Source organism: Pleurodeles waltl, chromosome 12, assembly GCF_031143425.1.
Source record: "Pleurodeles waltl isolate 20211129_DDA chromosome 12, aPleWal1.hap1.20221129, whole genome shotgun sequence".
Classification (NCBI taxonomy): Eukaryota; Metazoa; Chordata; class Amphibia; order Caudata; family Salamandridae; genus Pleurodeles; species Pleurodeles waltl.
The window spans coordinates 535771212-535792180 of record NC_090451.1 but is presented as its reverse complement, the minus strand read 5'-3'; the positions used below and the strand labels follow the sequence as shown (position 1 = coordinate 535792180).

The window sequence follows — 20969 nt, the reverse complement described above, 5'->3', positions numbered from 1 at the left end:
ATGACCTCACACATATGTTTAGGAGGTCTGTCATGAGTACATTTAAGCGTATTACTAAACATAAAAAATTAAATTTTGTGCCTAGTTTGTGACAAAAAAGGATGCAACTCCAACACAAAATCTGGACCTCAATTTATACATTTATTATTTAACTACTCTGCCACAAAGAAAGTGCTAACAAGGAGAAACGTGGCAGCAAATCTGTTCTGCTCAATTGGTTGCAAAGTCTGCATTTTTACAGTATCTTATGGGGTTAGGGCACCTGCTGCAGAGATCTTTGTGCATCCAGTAAATCTCATGGAATAATATTGGTGAGATAACTCTGGAGGTTAACGTGTTTGCTGGAGAGATCTGTGTTTTGTCTAGTCCCAGTTTAGAATCAAAGTAGCATAGAGGGTTAATGTGTCTCCTGCTAAGCACATCATGTAATATGCATATGACAGGAATAGTAATACATAGGCAGTGGGCTGAAGTAATCCATCAAAATGACGGCCCGCGATTGAGAAACTCACCATGCAGGTGGAAACCTGGATTAAGCTTCCGCTATCCATGGCGGGATGGATAGCCATAATTAAGATGGTGGTCCTCCCGCAATTTTTATACCTCTTTGTTAACATTCCCATCGTGTTGACTAAACACTTTTTTGACACCCTCCATAACCTCTTAGTGAGGCTGGTCTGGGTGGGAAGGTGCCCCAAAAATCTATGGGAGACGCTCACTCCGAGTGCGGTGGATTTGGGGTAACTGATTTTCAGCTATATTTCTTGGTGGTACAATGCCACTTTGCTTACTACTGATAACATCCAGACGCCAGACTTCCCTATCTTGAACCTGAGCAACATGAAGCTTACAATACTCCATTGTCTTCGCTTCTCCCCAGGGTCCTTCCGCAGGATCTCAAAGATATCCACACCCTTGCTACGACTTACTGGGTGTGGTCACCGCTCAAATGATACTGACGGGGTGAGCCTTTTACTCTCCTAACCTACCCCTTTCGAACAACCCCTGGCTCCCTGTTAACCAGGAACCCCTGGTGCAGAAGACGTTAGAAGCCCACCACCTACACCCAATTGGTGATCTCTTCACGTATGGCAAAACCACGGGTCACCTACACCTGCTCCTCCCGGGGAGGCGCCACTATGGATCAATCAACCAAGGATTTGTAGAGCGCGGCTAATCACCCATAGGGTCTCAAGGCGCTGTTTGTGGGCATGCTGCTCAGTCGAAGAGCCAGGTCTTGAGGTTCTTCCAGAACTGGATCACTTTTTTTTCACCGTTTACTAAACACCCTGCAGGAAATTATACCTACATACTCCAAGGAACCTGCTGACTCCCCCCTGACATTATTTACTACCACTGTTGACAGTGCCTGCCTGATCTGCTTATATCATGGTAGCCTTACTATGAAACCTAAGGGCCACACGCAGACTGGATGGGCATGGGAACAGGACTTAGGCTTTTCTATATCAGACCAGGCTTGGCAGTAGTGTTGCACGCAGACTAAGCAGGTGTCCTTGAACCATAGACACAAATTGCTCCACTATAAGTACCTCCTCCGTGCATACACCACACCCAAGGCCTTAGTTCATCTTGATCCCACCAGATCACCTCAATGTCCCAAGTGTGCAACTGACTATGCGCTGATTTCACACATCTAACTTGGAATTGTCCAACAATACGCACCTTCTGGGAGGCAGTGTTCACTTTAATTTCAGCCATACTTGAGCACACAATCTATCCCGACCACATGATGGTCTTCCTGGGATATGTTAAAACCTTGCCTCTTGGCCTTAAATGTTTTGCTGCTTTCGTACTACTTCTGGACAAAAGATGCATAGCTCTTCATTGGGGCAGCACTAGAGCCCCCATTACCGGTGCCTGGATCCATGACCTACTGTTCTGTGATACAACCAGCGAGCTGTATGCCTCCCTTCAGTCCCCATTCTCCAGGCCAAAGGACATCCCACAATCTCTTTGTGATTATCTCCTAACCTTAGAATCTGACTCTACTGACATCTCTGCCACCTGATTTGTTGCTACTTGACATAGCTGTCCCATTGGTGTACTGTCTCTCCTATGCTAGATGTAGGAAGCTGGCCTGGTGTATGGTGAGCACGGATGGTGTCATCACCTTATTCCAGGTCCAGATATCCCCTATTAGTGAGGTATAGACAATGTCTAGGAAGCCAGGGCTCTATAGAAGTAGCTGTGGATGAGAACCCAATATTTATCTAGGAGACACGCAAAGCTTATGCAATACCACTATAGTCACACAGCACTTACACACATGAAAGAACCACACAGTGTTACAAAAATAAATGTACTTTATTATAGTAACAAAAATACTAAAATACTGTATAGGCAATACTCCACTAGGAGGTAAGAAAACACGCTGTAATGTACACATTAAAAGTCGGTGATTGGCATCGAAAGAGATAGCAAATAGTAAAATCAATAGCAAATAGTGAAGGCCCTAGGGTGAGGCCAAACTATATTGTAAATAAGTAGAATGTGAAAGAAAGCCCCCCACCCAAGAAAGTATAATCAGTAGAGAGGAGCTGGAAGAACTAGTAACCCCAAAAGGTAAGTATCAGGGTGTCCCCTACCCCCCCCCCCCCCCCCCCCCCCCCCCCCCGGGCGATCAGTAGAGAAGTGTTGAGAACCATTTTTTTCCCCAAACCCACAGGAGAAATTTGGAAAAGGACTGTGCAAGACCCAGACAAGACTGGAAGAAACCAAAGGTGGATCCTGACCGAAGAGGACCTGCAAAAGAAGTAGACCAAGTCCAGTTCGAGTTGGAGTGTTCGGCTGTGGCAGGAGCCACTACCCACACTTCTGTGGATGGAGGACCAGGTCTACGTAGGATGAACAAAGTCAGCAGTGCAGCATAGGAGCAGAAGAAGAGTTCCAGAAGGGATGCAAGTGATGTCCCACATCGGCGATCGTGATGCAGTCAGTCCAGTGGTGCTGGAAAACCACCAACAAACCTTGGCAAATGCAAGAGTCGGAGAAGAAGATTTTGCAAGGCTGAAGAGAACCAGCAAGGCCCAGGGGATTCGACCCAAGGAGGGGAGTCCGAGGTGACCCTCAGCAGCTCAGAGAGTCACAAGAAGAAGAGGGAGCCCCCACAGGCAGCAGGCACAGGAGTCACAGTGAGGGCCACTCAGCACATCTGAAGAGGAGTCCCACGTCTCTGGAGCAGCAGGCAGGAGACTGTGCTTTACAGGGAAGAGTGCTGGAGGCAGGGGCTACACAGAGCCTGAAGATCCCTTGGAGAAGGAACAAACACACCTTGGTAGCTGCAAGGGTCGCTGTGCACAGGGGTACTGTACTGCAAGGAGGGGCAAAGGCTTACTGTCTCCCAAGTTGGACAGCTGGTAGAGAGGATCAAGAGGTCCACTACAGACCACCTCCTGTGATGCATGATCCATGCAGTTCTGGAGGAGAGGGCTTCCATGCAGCCAGTCGCTGTTGCAGTTGGTGCCTGCTGGTGCGGGAAAGTGACTCCTTCACTGCAAGGGAGATTTTTTATTACTTCTTGTGTAGAGTGAAGACCCATCACCCTCAGAGCATGCATAGCCAGGGAAATGTTGCAGTTGCTGGAAGGAGCTAGAGAAACAATGTTGCAGAGCGGAGTCATCGCTAAAGTTGCAGATTGTTGGTTCCTGGAGGGTCCAGTTGCAGTCCCGGTGGCCAGAAGATGAAGTAAACAATGCAGAGGAGTCCTTCTGGAATCTTACACATCAACTCTGAGGACCTACCAGAGACCCTAAATAGCCCAGGAAGGGGGATTGGTCTACTAGCAAGGGGACCACCTATCAGGAGGGGGCAGTGACATCACCTGCCTGAGCTGCCTACTCAGATGCTCCCAGGGGCCTCTGCCCATCTTGTATTCAAGATGGCAGAATCAAGTGGTCACCTAGAGGAATTCTGGGCACCACCCCCTTGGGTGGTGATGGACAGGGGAGAGGTCACTCCCCTGTCCATTGTTCAGTTTTGCGCCAGAGCAGGGACAGGGGGTCTCTGAGCTGGGGCAATTCGGTTTATGCAAGGAAGGGCACCAAATGTGCCCTTCAAAGCGTAATGGTGGCTTCGGGATGCTTACCCCTCCCAAGCCATGTAACACCTATTTCCAAAGGGCGAGGGTGTTGCCTCCCTTTTCCAAAGCAAATCCTTTGTCCTACCTTCCTCAGCTTGAGTTGGTCAAGCAGCAGGAGGACAGAAACCCATCTGAGGGGTGGCAGCAGTGCGGGCAGCCCGGAAAAACCCCAGAAGACTCGTAGGAGCAATGCTGGGGGTCCTCTAAGGAGCCCCGAGAGTTCATGGAATCATACACCTAATACTGGCAACAGTATTGGGCTATGATTCAGACATGTTTGACACCAAACATGCTCAGGTTCAGTTACCATTATGTAGCTGGACACAGGTCCAGTGTCCAGTACACTGGTAAAAATGGCTTCCCCGCACTTATGAAGTCCAGGGAAATGGAGCTTGATTTCGTAGGGGCTTCTCTGCTCATGCAGGGGTGCCCTCATACACAGGTACCTGCACCCTGCTCTCTGGGCGACTTACAGTGACTTGTAGTGAAAGGGTGCATGTTCCTTCTCACGCAGGCTGCAATGGCAGGCCTGCAGACACATTTTGCATGGGCTCCCATGGGTGGCACAATACATGCTGCAGCCCATGGGGAACCCTTGGTGCCCCTGTGCCCTGGGTACTTAAGTACCATATACTAGGGACTTATATGGGGCACCAGTATGCCAATTGTGGGGTGTGCTAAGTCCTAAGTAAGCAAATTTAGAGAGAGAGTACGGTCACTGGGGTCCTGGTTAGTAGGATCCCAGTGAACACAGTCAAAACACACTGACAGCAGGCAAAAAGTGGGGGTAAACATGCCAAAAAGAGGGTACTTTCCTACACTAGACTGCATGCTCCCTTATTGATAAATTGCTTTGAGCAATGTGATATGGTCGTATACATTTCCCCTATGTTTTCTGATGCAGCAATGTTTGTAATGTTTTGAAAAGCAATAAATACAATTTAAAAAAAAGGTAATCTGCAAATGACAGATTTTTATATTGTGTGGATAAGTAAGTTGGATATTGCTTTTAACACATAGGTCCTTTTGTTACTTGCAGTTCATAAGTTGTGATCCTTGTAATATAGCATGGTGAGTTATGAAGGACATGTGCCGCATACACCTTGTAACCCTCACGGTGTTATGTAACACATCCAGTACATTGATTTACACACTTATGTGATCCATTGTCAATATACAATGCGTATGTGTGATGTAAAGCAAACTGTCACTCTGCATTGGGATGAGTAGCACTCTAAAAGAAATAAAACAAAATAGTAGTATTTATATTGTTATGTGTGTAAATACTGGGACAGACCAGCACATATCACATTTTTAAAGTGCATGCATATAACCTATATACAAGGACTGAACAAAGTCAACTATGCCTCTCTTAAGTACTTGTGAAGTAATAGCAAGCTGTGTGCCTTTGTTTCCCTCATTTGCAAAGCGAGGAGGCCTGATTGCTGCTTAATGTTGACGTTTGTTTTGGACCCAGCTGGAACTTAAAATAACAAAGCCCCCTCCCCTGCACGTTGGTGTGGGACCAAAAGCCCATATGGTGCAGAAACTGCGGAATGTGTCCTGGTATCTGAAAGTTACACCTGGACGAGCTCAGCATATTTCAGTGGGGCCCAACTTCTTGGGAGGGGTGACGGCGTCAACCCTGGGGAAAATAGTGGATGGATGACCTCTAACCCCCGACTTGTGCCCTGGTACTAGATGAGGAACCCTGTGATGAAGCTTGCCGCATTAGATGCCTGAGGCTTCTTCATTCGTGGCATTCAGCAGTCTCCCTTTTACTTTGTGGTACTTTGTGTCAGTGGCAGCCGGCAGCTTTAGAAGGGAGAGGGGCGGGCGGGAAACACACACACACTCACACTCACACACACACACCCTCACACACACACACCCCACACAACACACTCATTCTTTCACACACATGCACGCACATCCATTAACAACACTCATGCCATTCAAATATGCAGGCACGCACCAAACATTCATTTTGAAACATCACACACACAATCATTCTTTCACACATGCACGCACGCACATCCATTAACACTCATAACATTCACACATGCACGCACGCACCAAACATTCAATTTAAAAGATCACACACACACACATTCTTTCACGCACGCACATCTATTAACACATCGATTTAAAACATCACACACACACACACACACACACACACACACACACGTGCCTCCAGGTCTCAGGAGGGTTGGGACTGCTGCCTTAGCCTCGACACAGAGTGGGATGGGGTCAGTGAGACTGCTGACCCCACCCCACTCTGTGACGAATTGTCACTGATTGACACACGCCCTGGGTGCTTCAGGGCTTAAACCTGAAGCGCCCGGGGCGAGTGTCAATGGGTGACGCTTTCCTCGTCACCCAGGGGAGGGCCTCGAGGCACCTTTGCTGAGCCGAGGAGGTCATGCCCATAGGAGTTGTGACTTCCTCAGCCCAGCAAAGTTCAGCTCAGGCAGCCAGGAGTCTGCGCAAATCGTGCATGGCTCACTCCTGGCTGTCTGAGCTGAAAATGAAGAGTGTCTGTCAGGCTGGTCTTTGTTCGGCCTGACAGACACTCTTCATGAGGGGCAAAAGGTGGGGGGGCGTGGCTAAAGGACGGGCCGCCACTGCTTTGTGTATGTTGCACTTACGTTAAAGAGGTCCTAACTACTCTTCAGTTCCATGTATTCCCTATAGATAGATTTATTTTTTATGCCATTTTGAATCTGCACATTTAAAGTAACCCTCGCCACCGTGGAAAGAAATGAAATTAAAAAAGGAGACATGACGAGCGTTTCTCTGGAACAGAGAGACGAGTAGAAGTGAGAGGCCAAGCAAAAAAACCTTCTCATCAATGGAAAAAAAGATGTAAGGTACGTTGAAATAGTGACTAACACAACAAGTGCATGTTCACATCACTATTTTTAATTCAGGTGTTTTGAGGAAAGTGCAAGTCTTTCAATACGTCTTTCAGCACCTTGAGAAGGGTGCACATTAGTTTCATGAAGCTTGCAAATTGAGTAGTTAATTCAAAAAAGGAATTTGTATCTTATTAATATTTTGGGAGTTTGGGCGGAGGGACAATGCATGGCCGAATGTAGTGCACAGTGAGAGTCATACACACAGGGTCTGACACAAGCCAGGCCCTGCGACTAACCTCTGCTCAGAGCAACGAAGGCTGTGCACAATCTCGGTTTCAGTCATTCAGAGCAGGTTGGGTGCAGGGCCCTAAACCTAACTTGTGCTGCTGTGCACGTGCAGGGGTTGAATGCAGCATAAGCAGTTGGCTGTATGCCAGACCCTGCGGCCCGCATCTGCTGCGCATGCTCGAAGGCTGTGCTGTCAAGTTTTGGACTGTTACCTCCACTCTTCTCAGCTGAAGGCCATGCACAGCTGAGGCTTAATGCACAGGTGAATGGGCTTAGGACCTGTTCTGTTTACTCAACACTCCTTAGTAACCTATTACCTCAACTTTATTTTGATTAGCTTACAACCTCTCCATTCTATTTAGTGTCTGTAACTTTCTGTTTCACTAATTTGTATGCAATTTCCATTTACTTTACTGAGAAGAAAGACCCATTTTCTGTGCTTTGATAATGTCCTCTTCATCTGGAGAGAGGTTCCTGGTGCACAGCTGAGACGTGTCTCTAGAAATGCTGCTACTTTTATTTTAGTTACGCTCTGTTACCCCCCACTATTCAATTATTTATATTCTAACAGAGACTGTATTGAGGTGTATGTGGCCACCGGGGGCAGTGCAGTATATATAGGAAATTGTTATCTAGAGGGTGTGTTTTATTTTCTAATTTTCATGTTACCACTGTAATATCTGTAAGCTGTTTGCAACGTTCTTGCAGTGTATCACTCGTCAAAGAATAAAACGCTTTTTATAATCCTAACTTTTATTACTTGAATTTCTTTAGTCGTATTCTAAAAGTGTTATATTAAACCAATTTTGTTAGCCCGTCCTTTTTCAGACTACATACATTTCTTTTTATATTTATAAAAGGTTTAAAAATTAATTTAAGGCATTCATTTTTTTTTTTACATTTTTTCTAGCACTCTTCTAAATTGGCAGCATCCACTGTTCCTGTGCCTGCAGTTGATTCCAATCTGCTAAGTCTAAGGTCCAAAAGACACCAAGAAGTCAAAGGAACATGGAAGATGATGGTATTCCACCCACCAGTGCTGTTGCTTTTGGCTGGCCCAGATCTTGGTTGTGGGCCTATTTCCAGCTGCTCCCACAAACATTCCTTGCATGGGCCTGTTCAGTGTTGTTTAAGCACTGCCAGGCTTTCATCATGTGTAGGAAGCCAGGGAAATGCTACTTCTCCACCACCACCCTGCCAAACAACCTCATAAAATCCACCTGTTCTTCCCAATCCTCCATGAACCATACCACACATGCCAGAGTCTCGCAGTATACCTGCATTTGATGACAGAGAGATACGGGTAACTATGACCCAGTGTACTCGGAATATGGAATACCAGTTGCGATGTGGGCTGATCACATCTTGTTTGAGCACCAGTCATATTGAGCACAACCAGACTTAGGTCCTCATTACAACATTGGCTGTAAATGCTGCCTACCGCCGTGCTGACGGCCGCCAACATACCTTGACCGCAGCGCTATACCGTTACGGGTATTATGACCCCCACAGAGAAATCCGCCACTATACAAACACCCACACAAATCCGCCAGCCCAAAGGTCAGTGATAAACTGGCGGTACCAAAACTCACACAGTTATGCCAACAGAAATACGCCCACAGCATCATGACCCACGAATCACGCAACGGTCATTCAACCACGGAAAACTATTGGCTGTACACACCGCCGCGCTCAAAATACACACACACACTAACAAAACTACACACCACATTGGACAATTCAAACTACACACACCTGACACACATACACACACCACACCCACACACCCAATCCAAAGTAAAACACACACCAACCCCTTACAACGAAAAAAAATATTGCCAACTGAGAGAGAGAGACAAGCCAGGAGCACCCACTGAATCTGAGCCACATAACACCATCACCCATACACCATCCACGCACCTCACAGCACCACACGCACCCTCACACATACCACTCACACTACACCCATGGCACCACAACAACACACCAGGTTCTCAGAGGAGGAGCTAAGGGTCATGGTGGAGGAAATCATACGGGTAGAGCCACAGCTATTCAGATCACAGGTGCAGCAGGCGTCCATTGCTAGGAAGATGGAGCTATGGCGGAAAGTCATGGACAGGGTCAACCGTGGGACAGCACCCCAGAACAAGGGATGACATCAAGAAGCGGTGGAAGGACCTACGGGGGAAGGTGTGTTCCGTGGTAGCAAGACACCAAATAGCAGAACAGAGGACTGGCAGTGGACCCCCACCTCCTCCCACTCAACTAACAACATGGGAGGAGCAAGTCTTGGCAATCATGCATCCTGAGGTCCTGGCAGGAGTAGCAGGAGGACTGGACTCTGGTAAGTCAAATCATTACTACTATATACGCCCCCCTACCAGCATTCCATCACAAACTCCTACCCCTACCATCACCCCCATCACTCCACCATCTCACATATACCCCACCATCACAATACCAAGCCCTGCATGCAACACCAATGCATGGACACCCATCACAGACCTGCATGGACACCCATCACCATAGCATGCACACCAATGACAATCACTTAGCCAAACCAAGCACAACTCACACAAGCCAAAGCTGCCTTGCTAATAACAACCATAGAGGGAAACATATCCATGCACAAGATGGCACACACGGATACATTAACACTGCATGTACATCCCCACAGGACCCCCACTCAACGTCACCGGATAGGAGGTGCCAGCCACATCCAGCCCCCCCACAGAAGAGGCTCACTGTGATGACAGCAGCTCTGCACGCCTGGATCACAATGACCAACCTGGCCCATCAGGGACCTCTGGACAGTCTGTGACCCTGCCACAGTCCCAAACCATCACAGAGCCTCCCCCCTCAGGAAACACCAGCACAGCACCCACCCAGCAGGCCCATACCTCTGTCCCCAGGACACGTCAATCAGCAGTGTGTCCACCACTACACGGACCTGGGGTCAGTGGCAGTGGGCACACGGTTCAGGGGACAGAGGCACAGGACAACAGGGAAGCTGGGAGGACTACTGTGCGCAAGGGGAGGACAGGCCCATGGAACCCACTGTCCACGCTAGGCACTTGCAGGGATCCTGGGAGCATACCACCATTCCCAGGAGACCATGGGCCAGATTCTGTACAAGTTGCAGGAGACCCAGCGGCTGCAGGAGGGACAGTACCTGGGGATCAGGGAGGACCTGCAAGACAACCACACCACCCTGGTCACCATTGCAGGGGTGCTGGCAGACATGACCAACACCACGAGGGAGGCAGTGGCACACGAATGGGCCCCTGACACTAGCCACACCGAAGAACAGCCCCCACATCCGCCGGCGCTAGTGGACAGGAGGCCCCACCACAGGAACAACAGGTCACCAGCACCCCACCCCACCCCCTGCAGGAGAACCACCCCGCAAATGGTCCCTGCGATTCAGGCAGAAGCCAGAGAACATCGCCAAGACCCCCACCAGGAAATAAGACTCTCCCTATTGTCACCCTTGTGTCCCACTCTGTCACCCTGTCCACCTTGAACTGCCATTGCTCCCCTTCCTATGCCCTTTTGGACAATGCACCTCTGATACAAATAGACTGGACTCTACCCTGGATTGTCCTCCGCCAGCAACCCAGCCCATTGCAATACCCCCTCCACTTATTAGCACCAAAATAAACACCCTTTGAACAAATTCAAGTATGGAGTCTGTGGATTATGTGACACATGTATTAGTTTCACAAATTGTAAACATTGCATTTCTAATCTATTGTAATAATAACATAGGTATAACCTGTAGTGGGCAGCAGTAAACACACCAGGAGCCAGTGTGGGCCACAGAGATCTGAAAATATATATGCCAAAGGGTACAGTAAGTGGCCATAGACATAGGGAAATCAGGCTGCCATGTTCAATGTCAAACACAAAACTGCAATGGAAGGTGAAGTTACAGTGTCTTACCTGTGTGTCACTGGAAGTACTGTTGAATGAGTGTACTGCTGTTGTCCACATCTTCTTCCTCTGCCTCCTCTTCGTCACTGTCCACAGGCTCCACTGCTGCCACACGACCATCTCCAGGCTCATCCTCCTGCAGAAAAGGCACCTGGAGTCTGAAGGCCAGGTTGTGCAACATGCAAAGATGATCTGGCACACCTTCTTGGGTGAGTAGTACAGGGATCCACCTATCAGATGGAGGCACCGGAATCTGGCCTTCAGGAGGCCAAAGGTTCTCTCAATTATCCTCCTTGTTCACCCATGTGCCTCATTGTAACGTTCCTCTGCCCTTGTCCTGGCATCCCTCACTGGGGTCAGTAGTCATGAGAGGTTGGGGTAACCAGAATCACCTGTAAATATCGAGGGTTACCTGTTAGCCACACACTCACCCTTAGGGCCAAACCCACACCCATATACCCTAATCAACTGGGTAGGGACCATTGGCTCACCTATTAGCCACACCCAGTGCCTCTGGAGTTGAGACATCACATATGGAATGCGGCTATTCCTTAAGATAAAGGCATCATGCACAGAGCCAGGATACTTGGCTTTCACATGGGAGATGTACTGGTCCACCCAACACACCATCTGCACATTCAGAGAGTGAAAGCTTTTTCTGTTCCTGAACACTTGTTCATTTCTCGGGAGGACAGGACAAATGCTATATGTGTACCATCAATGGCACCAATGATGTTGGGGATATGTCCAAGGGCATAAAGTCAGCCTTCACTGTGGCCAAATCCTCCACCTGGGGGAATACGATGTAGCTGCGCATGTGTTTCAGCAGGGCAGACAAAACTGGTCAGCACGTTGGAGAACATTGGCTGAGACATTCTGATGCCATGGTCACTGTCGCTTGGAAGGAACCACTTGCCAGGAAATGGAGCACTGACAGGACCTGCACTGGGGGGGGGGGTGTACCTGTGGGGTGGAGGATAGCTGAAATCAGGCCTGGCTCCAATTGGGCACACAGTTCTTGGATTGTGGCCCTATCAAGTCTGTAGGTCAGAATAATGTGCCTGTCCTCCATAGTCGCCAAGTCCACCAGGGGTCTGTACATGGGGGGATGTCTCCATCCCCTATTCACCCTCAGCGGTTGAACTCTAGGGTGAAAAACGGTGAGCAGAGGACCATATTCACACATATGTGAAAATAAAAATACATTTCTTCCTTTGCAGAAACAGTATGTGAATTCAAGAGTCAGTTGAAGTGCCAATGTCTGCTGTGACGCTGGCGTTGTGCGCCTCACAACTTCGCATTGGTTATCATTGGGTCCTATGAGTTCCAGGAGCCGATGGCGATGCACGCCGGCGGTGACGGTACGCACCGCCTTGGACGTGACCGCCATTTTCTATCTGTTCACTCACTTGCTACCTGTCCATCTGCCAAGGGCAGGAAGGGGCACAGAACACCAGCCATGGAACTTCAGCCGTCTGAGGCTGCAGGTGAAGGCCTGGAGGCTACCACCCCAACCGCCAGCACTGCCACCTGCACCGCGGCCAGCACCGCCACCTGCACCACCGCAAGCAGCACCACTGCCAGCAGCAGGAGCCCCAGTGGGCAGCCGTCCAAGGCTCCAGGTGAAGGCCTGGAGGCTACCACCACAACCGCCAGTATCGCCACCTGCACCGTGGCCAGCACAGCCGCCAGCAGCAGCAGCCCCAGTGGGCAGCCGTCCAAGGCTGCAGGTGAAGGCCTGGAGACTACCACCCCCACTCCAACCACCACCCCCTGCAGCGCAACTTCGATTCACTGAGCAACTCTCACTGCCGGAGAGGAGTGTGTAGTGGTGACTACATGGGCTGCAGTGTGTGCTGGCCCCTGCAAAAGCTGTCGTTGTGACACCCAGGTGAGAGACTGTCACCTTACACTCCAAAACATCTGCATCACAGGGCGCAATGCCCCCTCCAGAACCAGTGGAAGAAGGCATCCACTCAGCCCCGCCTTGCCAGGATGAAGCTCACTGGGCACAATGCCCCCTCTAGAACCTGTGGAAGAAGGAATCCACTCAGCCCCTCCTTGTCAGGATGAAGCACACTGGGCACAATGCCCCCTCCAGAATCAGTGGAAGAAGGCATCCACTAAAGACACTGTGGCTTTGCACTCCCCAGGACAAAGCAGTGGGCAGACCACCCACTTGAGAGACTGTGGCTTTGCACTCCCCAGGACCAAGCAGTGGGCAGACCACCCACTTGAGAGACTGTGGCTTTGCACTCCCCAGGACCAAGCAGTGGGCAAACCACCCACTTCAGAGACTGTGGCTTTGCACTCCCCAGGACCAAGCAGTGGGCAAACCACCAACTTGAGAGACTGTGGCCTTGCACTCCCCAGGTCCAAGCAGTGGGCATGGAGCCCCCTCCAGGAACAGTGGCGTTGTACCATCTTCTGGCTGAGGTGCCCCCCATTCCCACTCCCCCTGAGGTGCCTGTGTGTTCTCGACCTGATGCCCCTGCAGTGTTCTCTCCGTATTGAGGCAGGAGTCAAGTGTGGCCTTGGCCTACGTGTTTTGGCCCAGTGGGCCACTGACAATGTTTGAGTGGGCATTGTCCCGCCTTTTGTATATATTGTACATACTGTTTTATCTTTATGAACATATTTTTAAGTATTACTAATATTACACTAATTTTACTCCATTCCTTTTGACCTTGTGTTATTCCAGAGGGTTTTGGGGTGTATATGTAATGTTGTTGCATATGTTTGTGTGTATGGTGTTGAGGTGGGGGTGTTGTGTGTGTGTGTGTGTGTGTCACTCTTTTTCCTCCTCCCCCCCTCCCTTGTGTGCTAGTTGCAGTACTTACCATGGTCGTCGTCGCCGGCATTCATGTTCCTGGTGTATGAGAAGATACACCAGCATGGGGAACACCTGCAGCTCGGGCTCCATGGCGTCCTGGTTCTTCCTTGAGTGTCGAGAGGTGAGTCGTTTCCCTTCAGAGTACTGTTTCCGCCGTGCTTTTGATGGCGTTGGTACCGCCCCGGAAAAGCTGGCGGATGGGCGGGTTGTAACGGAGTGGGCGGTACATTGTCTTCCGCCTGGCTGTTGGCGGTTACTGCCGCAGTGTTTTTTGCTACCGCTGTGGCGATCGGAGTGTTAAAGTGGCTGTATGTGTTGGCAGTTTCTGCCGTGGTCATGATTAAATTTTTTTTACCGCCAGCCTATTGGCTGTGTAACCGCCGCTTTAACACTGACCGCCAGGGTTGTAATGAGGGCCTTAGTTTTTATCTCTTGGTTTTTCTGAGAGTATTTTTTTTCCCCCCAAAAAAAAATCATCACTGGTTCTTATCCAGCCTCCACATATCAGTAAGGATATTCTTGACTTTTTCTTTCCCATTCACTCTATAATAAAAACCATTTTCAAATACCTTTTCTTTCCGTCCTTTGGTTCCTTATTTCTTTTTACTCTGCATCATTGCATCCTATGTTTCTCTGTCCTTTTGTGTTTGTTTAAATTGATGTATGACTGCAAATAAAGACACATTTTACAACCTGTACGTCCTAATAACCCTTGTATGGCTCTGATTGTGGTCTTCAGGGGTTGGCTAATGTCCATCCAAATGTGTTTCACAGCCAGGGTTAACTGTATTACATTGTCTGCCACTATGTTGTATACAATCACTGTCTAATTTGTATTTTTTTTAAATAATATTGCAACAGATTCCCGATTTAATTTATTGATAAAATGATTTAGTTGTAGTAATTTTAGAATCATGAATATCACATTGTTAAGGAAATTGGATACATTTATGTAAAAAAAAAAAAAGTCACACCATGTCTGTTACCCACAAATGAAACGTTTTTTAATCTAAACAACAAGAACACCCAGCAGACATCAGACCCAGAAAAAGAATCAAAAGTGAACCACACTTTATAGCCAAAACATTTGAAAACTCAACCTCTTTGTGCAAAGCTCATTTCTAGGGGAGAGTCACCAGGTGAGAGGATGTGCAGTCTCACTGGGGCATGATTGGAGAGCATTCTGTCCCCTACATTCTTAGCAGTGGTAGGACACCAACATTTCGAATGAAATGAAATCATTAATAGAACATATTTACATAAGAGTTTCAAACTAAAAAGATTTTATCAGATACAAGACTTCTAGTTGCAGATTCCTTACCTTAGAATTTCCCCCAGGCATCAGACTGTATCCAAGATTTTTTTTTTTCCAAGCAGTTTCCTTACGCGCTGTCAAGTGGCGTCGGTCAGCTCTGCGTCCGTCATTGGCATCGGCGCCGCCTCGGCACGGTGACGTCAATTTTATTTTTTCTTCCATGCCACTCACTGATCCGGAGAGAGCTACCCTGGTTGTTTTTTGACCAATTATGACACCTTTGTTGTGTTTTTTTGTGAATTTTGGTGTGTCCAGGCTGTCTCTGAATACCGGGTTCAAACCACGCGAGGACTGTCACTGCATGATGTCGGTGACTGATCCGAAAGGGTCTGTTTATGGTGTTTGGAACGCGACCACAATCCAAAGTCGTGCTCCGAATGCCGGGACATGCATCTGGAGGCTTTTAGGGAACGGCTCCTAAAGCTCATGGTGGCCCGTTGCACGACTCTGCGGCGCTCCTGGTCTCGTTCAAGAGGAAAGTCTCAAGACCACTCGCTGAGTCACCACCACTCGTCTTCTTCCACTTCTTCGGGTCACTGGGGTAAGAAGAAGAAGAAGAAGTTGAAGAGGCTAGGTACTCTTCTACTTCACCCTGTCGCTCGACTGATGTGACGCGGGAGGAGGGTCAATGCTCCAGACCTCTGTCCATGAAACCTACTACTGGGTCTGCTCCACACCTCCCTGAGTTTCCCGGAGCCGGAGCGACCCTTGCCCAACTAAAGGAGTTCTATGAGGCCATGTTTCTTATACTTGGGAAGTATGGGAAGTCTGACACCCCCCGCTGCACCGTCTGGGCCTGGGAGTTTGGCTGGGGGCCCTTCGGGTTCTGAGCCGGTGGCTTCGGCCTCCGAGGTCCCCTCTAGATCCACTATTGGATTCCTGCCGAGGCCGGTCATGCCATTGCGACCTTCCCCAACACTAGCTAAGTCATCGACACTCTCAGCGTCGGTTGGGCCCACGATTGACGTCAACCCAATCCTAATTCCTGACGAGCCGGAACGGCGTCGGCTGATGCCGCTTTCAACTTCGTTGGGGCCTACTCCCCACAGGTCGGATTTGAACCCTTTTTCCTATGGGTACGAATATGAGGAGGGATTGAAGGGGTTGGTGGACCCTTATGAATACTAGCTAGATGACCCTAACATGGACTGGGCACAGGAATTGGGCAAGACCAGTAGTCTGAATACTTCTCCAAACGCTGACATGCTTTCTCCTGCTACCATGGCCACGGCGGAGGAAGCCTCCTATTCAGTGGTGGTCAGTAGGTCAGCTGAGGTCCTTGGCCTCAAACTGCCCACTTAAGCGGTCAGGACTAATCTCCTTACGGAGGTCCTTCAGCCTGGGGCTTCCACATCGGAGCCTCTGCTCCAATTCAATGAAGCCCTCACTGATGTCCTTCTGAGCTCTTGGTCCAGACCCAGCACAGGGGCTCCTGTGAACAGGACAATTGCCTGCCACCATCTGCCTGCCCTGTACCACCCTAAATTCCTGTTCCAACATCCCACGCCTGAAAGTCTTGTGAATCAGGCTTCCTCTTCTTCCGGCGCATTCCCTCTCCTCTTCCTGATAGGGAATCAAAGAGACTGAACCAATTTGGGAAGAAGATGTTTTCTTCCTCTAGTCTGGCATTGCGGTCAGTGAACACTGCATGCCTTTTGGGCTGCAATACCCACTCGTGGGATTTGGTTGCACAAGTCTAGCTGCCGATCCCAGAGGAGACCTGGGCGGACATCTCTCATGCTGTTGCTGATGGGAGAAACGTGGCAAAGTTTACTACTCTGGGTAGATTGGTTGCTTCGACAGTGGCCTTGAGGTGCCACGTCTGGTTGAGGACATCTGGTTTTTCGAGGAATTCCAACAGACCTTTATGGACATGTCCTTTGGTAGCACCCGTCTCTTAAAAGACAAGGTGGATTTGCGCTAGAGAGGTTCAAGGAGTCCTGGGTTACAGCTCGGTTACTTTGCCTTTTGAATGCCTTTCGCCCCTTTCGTGGCCATGTTAGGGGATCCTTGTCTTGCCCCTTTCCCAGCCACCCAGGCTACTCAGCCCCTGCATGGCGGGGACACAGAATCCCATGGACTTCTGAGACAGAGAACCAGAGGTATGCTCAGTCCAACCCTGCCCCTGCTGCAGCCTCCAAGCTTTACTAGTCTGTTCCCCCATTTCAGACCAGTTTGAGGCAGGATTCGCCTTCACCTGCCCCACTGGGAGTCCGTCACAACAGACAGGTGGGTTTTGCAGATCGTCCGATGAGGCTACTTCCTCCCCTTTGAGACGCCCCTCCAGCCATGCCCCCATCATACGGCTGCTTACCGGAGGATCATCTGCCACTTTTCCGTGAGAACATCGCAGCTCTCTTGGCCAAGGGAGCATAGAAAGGGTCCCTGTGCCAGAGTAAGTAGGTTGTCGTCGTTATTCTGGAACCCAAAAAAGGAGAAGGGCTTACGTTCTATCCTAAATTTTCGGGCCCTCAATCTCTTCCTCAAGAATGAGAAGTTCAAAATGCTCACTCTGGCTCAGGTCCTGTCCGCCTTGGACCCAGGATGACTGGATGGTAGTGTTGGACTTGCAGGGCGCTTACTTCCATATACCCATTTTGCCTGCAATTCGTGGTAGGTCACGAGAACTTTCAATTTACTGTGCTTCCCTTCAGCCTTACCAGCACACCTCAGGTGTTCACGAAAGTGATAGCAGTGGTTGCAGCTCATCTGTGCAAGTTAGGGGTTTCAGTCTTCCCCTACCTCGACGACTGGCTGTTGAAGACAGACACGCCCCAGAGAGTCGTCTCCCACCTTCAGACTACAGCGAACCTTCAGCACACTCTGGGGTTCACTATAAACATGGTGAAGTCACACCTGACTTCCTCTCAGACGCTCCCTTTCATTGGAGCTGTTCTGGACACAGCGCAGTTTCAGCCCTCTCCTCTTGAAAAGTGAGTCCAGGATATTCAGGCTATGATTCCAATGTTTCAGTCTCTATCCTGGGTTTCACAAATGGCATCTCCACCCGGAGGTGGAGCAAGGTCTGTTTCAGCAGTGGGGAGAGCCTTGGTTAGATCTGTTCACCTTTGCAGACAACATGCAATGTCAGCTCTTTAGCGCATTGGAGTTTTCAAGGCGGCACTCACTCGGCGACGCTTTTCGTCTCGAGTGAAACTCACGCCTCCTTTACGTCTTCCAGCCTATACCACTTCTGGCCAGAGTTCTGAAGAAGATCAAGAATGACTGGGCCCAAGTATCCTTGTGGTTCCAGACTGGGCACGGAGAGTATGTTATCCAGAGCTACTGAGAATGGTCACAGATCCTCCAGTCAGACTGCCCCTCAGGTGGATCTTCTGTCACAGCAACAGGGGATGGTCCTCCACCCGAACCTGTCCAGTCTTCCCCTTCATGCGTGGAGATTGAGCAGCGGCAGTTGACAGCTTTTGAACTTCCGCCCAAAGTCTGTGACATTATCTTGGCAGCTAGGCATCCCTCCGCCATAATGGTGTACGCCTGTCATTGGCATAAATTTGTGGCATGGTGCACCACCAAATCTGTTGATCCCCTTTCTGCTCCTCTCTCTGAGGTTCTTTTGTTCATCCTTTCATTAGCCCAGCAGGGCTCTGCTTTGGGCACCCTAAAGGATTACTTGTCACCTATCTCAGCCTTTCTTTGATTGCCAGACCAACCTTCCCGTTTTAATTCTCTTATTGTTGGTAGATTCCTTAAGGGACTCCCCCATTTGTTTCTTCCCATTCCGTTTATTATATGCCTCAGTGGGACCTCAATCTGGTCCTCACTTACTTAATGTGTGACCCTTGTGAGCTCCTTACTCTCAAAATTGCATTTCTTGTTGCCATCACCTCTGCTCGTAGATTGAGTGAGCTTCAAGCTCTTTCGTCTAAACCCCGATGATTGTCTGTTCACCCTCACAAAGTGGTGCTTCGTACGAGGGCCTGTTTCCTTCCCAAGGTTGTTACTCTTTTCATGTAGGCCAATCCATCACTTTGCTTACTTTTTACGCACCCCCACATCCTTCTCATGAGGAGGAGAGACTCCATCGTCTGGATCCAAAAAGATCGTTGGCCTTCTACCTCAATCACACTGAAGAATTACGGGTGGACGATCAACTCTTTGTTGGGTATGTGGGTGCAAAGAAAGGGAAGGTGGTCCAGAATTGTACCATCTCACGATTGGTACTACTGTGCATCAAACTGTGCTACACTTTGGCAAAGAAGAAACCCCCTGAGGGCTTGCACGCTCACTCCACAAGAGTTTCTGCTGCTTCCACAGTGTGAGCACGCAGAGTTCCTGTCCTGGACATCTGCCTGGCAGCAAATTGGGCATCATTGCACATGTTCACAAAACATTAGTCTGGACAGTCAGGTCTGCAGAGACGGCTACTTTGGTCGTTCGGTCCTGCAGGGCATTTTAGTGTGATCTTTGTTCGCAGCACACCACCGAGAATGGTAATGCTTCTGTATCTATTCTAAGGTAAGGAATCTGCAACTAGAAGTGTCTATCAGATGAACATGTTGCTTACCTTCTGTATGATTTATCTCGTAGAGACATATTCTAGTTGCAGATTCCTTACCGACCCACCTATCCTCCCTGCCTGAAAACTTATTTCTAGGGACAGGGATTCCCTTTTCAGGGCCTCAGCTCTGGCGCACCATTTTCAGTGTTCTTCATGGCTCCGCGCTTTGGCGTAGAAAGTCGTGAAAAGAAACTGACATCACTGCGCCGAGGCCGCAGTTATGTACGACCACAACATCATCACGGTCGACCACAACACCGACGACGAACCCAGAGAAAACCGACGCCACCTGAAGGCACACAAAGGTACTGCTTGAAGAAAAATCTCCGGATCCAGTCTGATGCCTGGGGGAAGTTCTAAGGTAAGGAGTCTGCAACTAGAATATGTCTCTACCAGTAAATCATTACAGAAGGTAAGTAACTTGTTCTACAAAAACAGTGTTCTTTCCACACGAAAACAACAACAAGAAAACAACCTTAACGAAGAAAGAAATAAAGCCCCTGAAGGAAATACAACAAGCAAAAAAGACCTTTGGTCAACACTACCACAGGTAACCTTTTTCCTATCACATCATCACTTTATACCTTTTGCCCCAGTATTTTAAAAAAGTGCAGACGTAAACATGAAAACACATAAATCAAACGTTTATTTCTTTAATCATTGCAGAAATTAGCAGCATTACTGAAACGTGAATCCTTGTCTATTCATAGAGAGGACTTTTACTCCTGTCACTCATGGTATACATGTTTTCCGAAGAGAAAGCTAAAACTACTCAAACATAATTGAAATATGTATTCATTATTTTCAGAAAAGCATACCGTTCATGCAATCACTGACGGTGAAAATGTAGTTAAAAGTGAGCATATTCATACAGAATGTGCTATTGATCTTTAAATAGGAAATACTACAGACGGAACAGAAAATAAAGCCCCCACCCTCACAAATGCCACAACAGCTTTTTGTTGGGCAAATTGTAAAAAGGGCTCTCAATAAAAGCTGTCATGTACAACATGACCTACCTCTCTCCACTAGCATACTTTTCTGAAAATGTAACGTGCATACCCCTTAAACCTTATCCACAAAAAGTAACCCTATTAATGTATATTTGCAGATGGTTAGAG

The 20969-nt window shown here is 48.7% G+C and overlaps 1 protein-coding gene across 2 annotated transcripts in view; it reads left to right on the top strand.

The window, feature by feature from the left end:
* The window catches only part of PDPR (pyruvate dehydrogenase phosphatase regulatory subunit), a 685893-nt gene that overhangs the window by 652269 nt on the left and 12655 nt on the right, over window positions 1-20969 (top strand). The gene's annotated exons all lie outside the window — the stretch shown is intronic.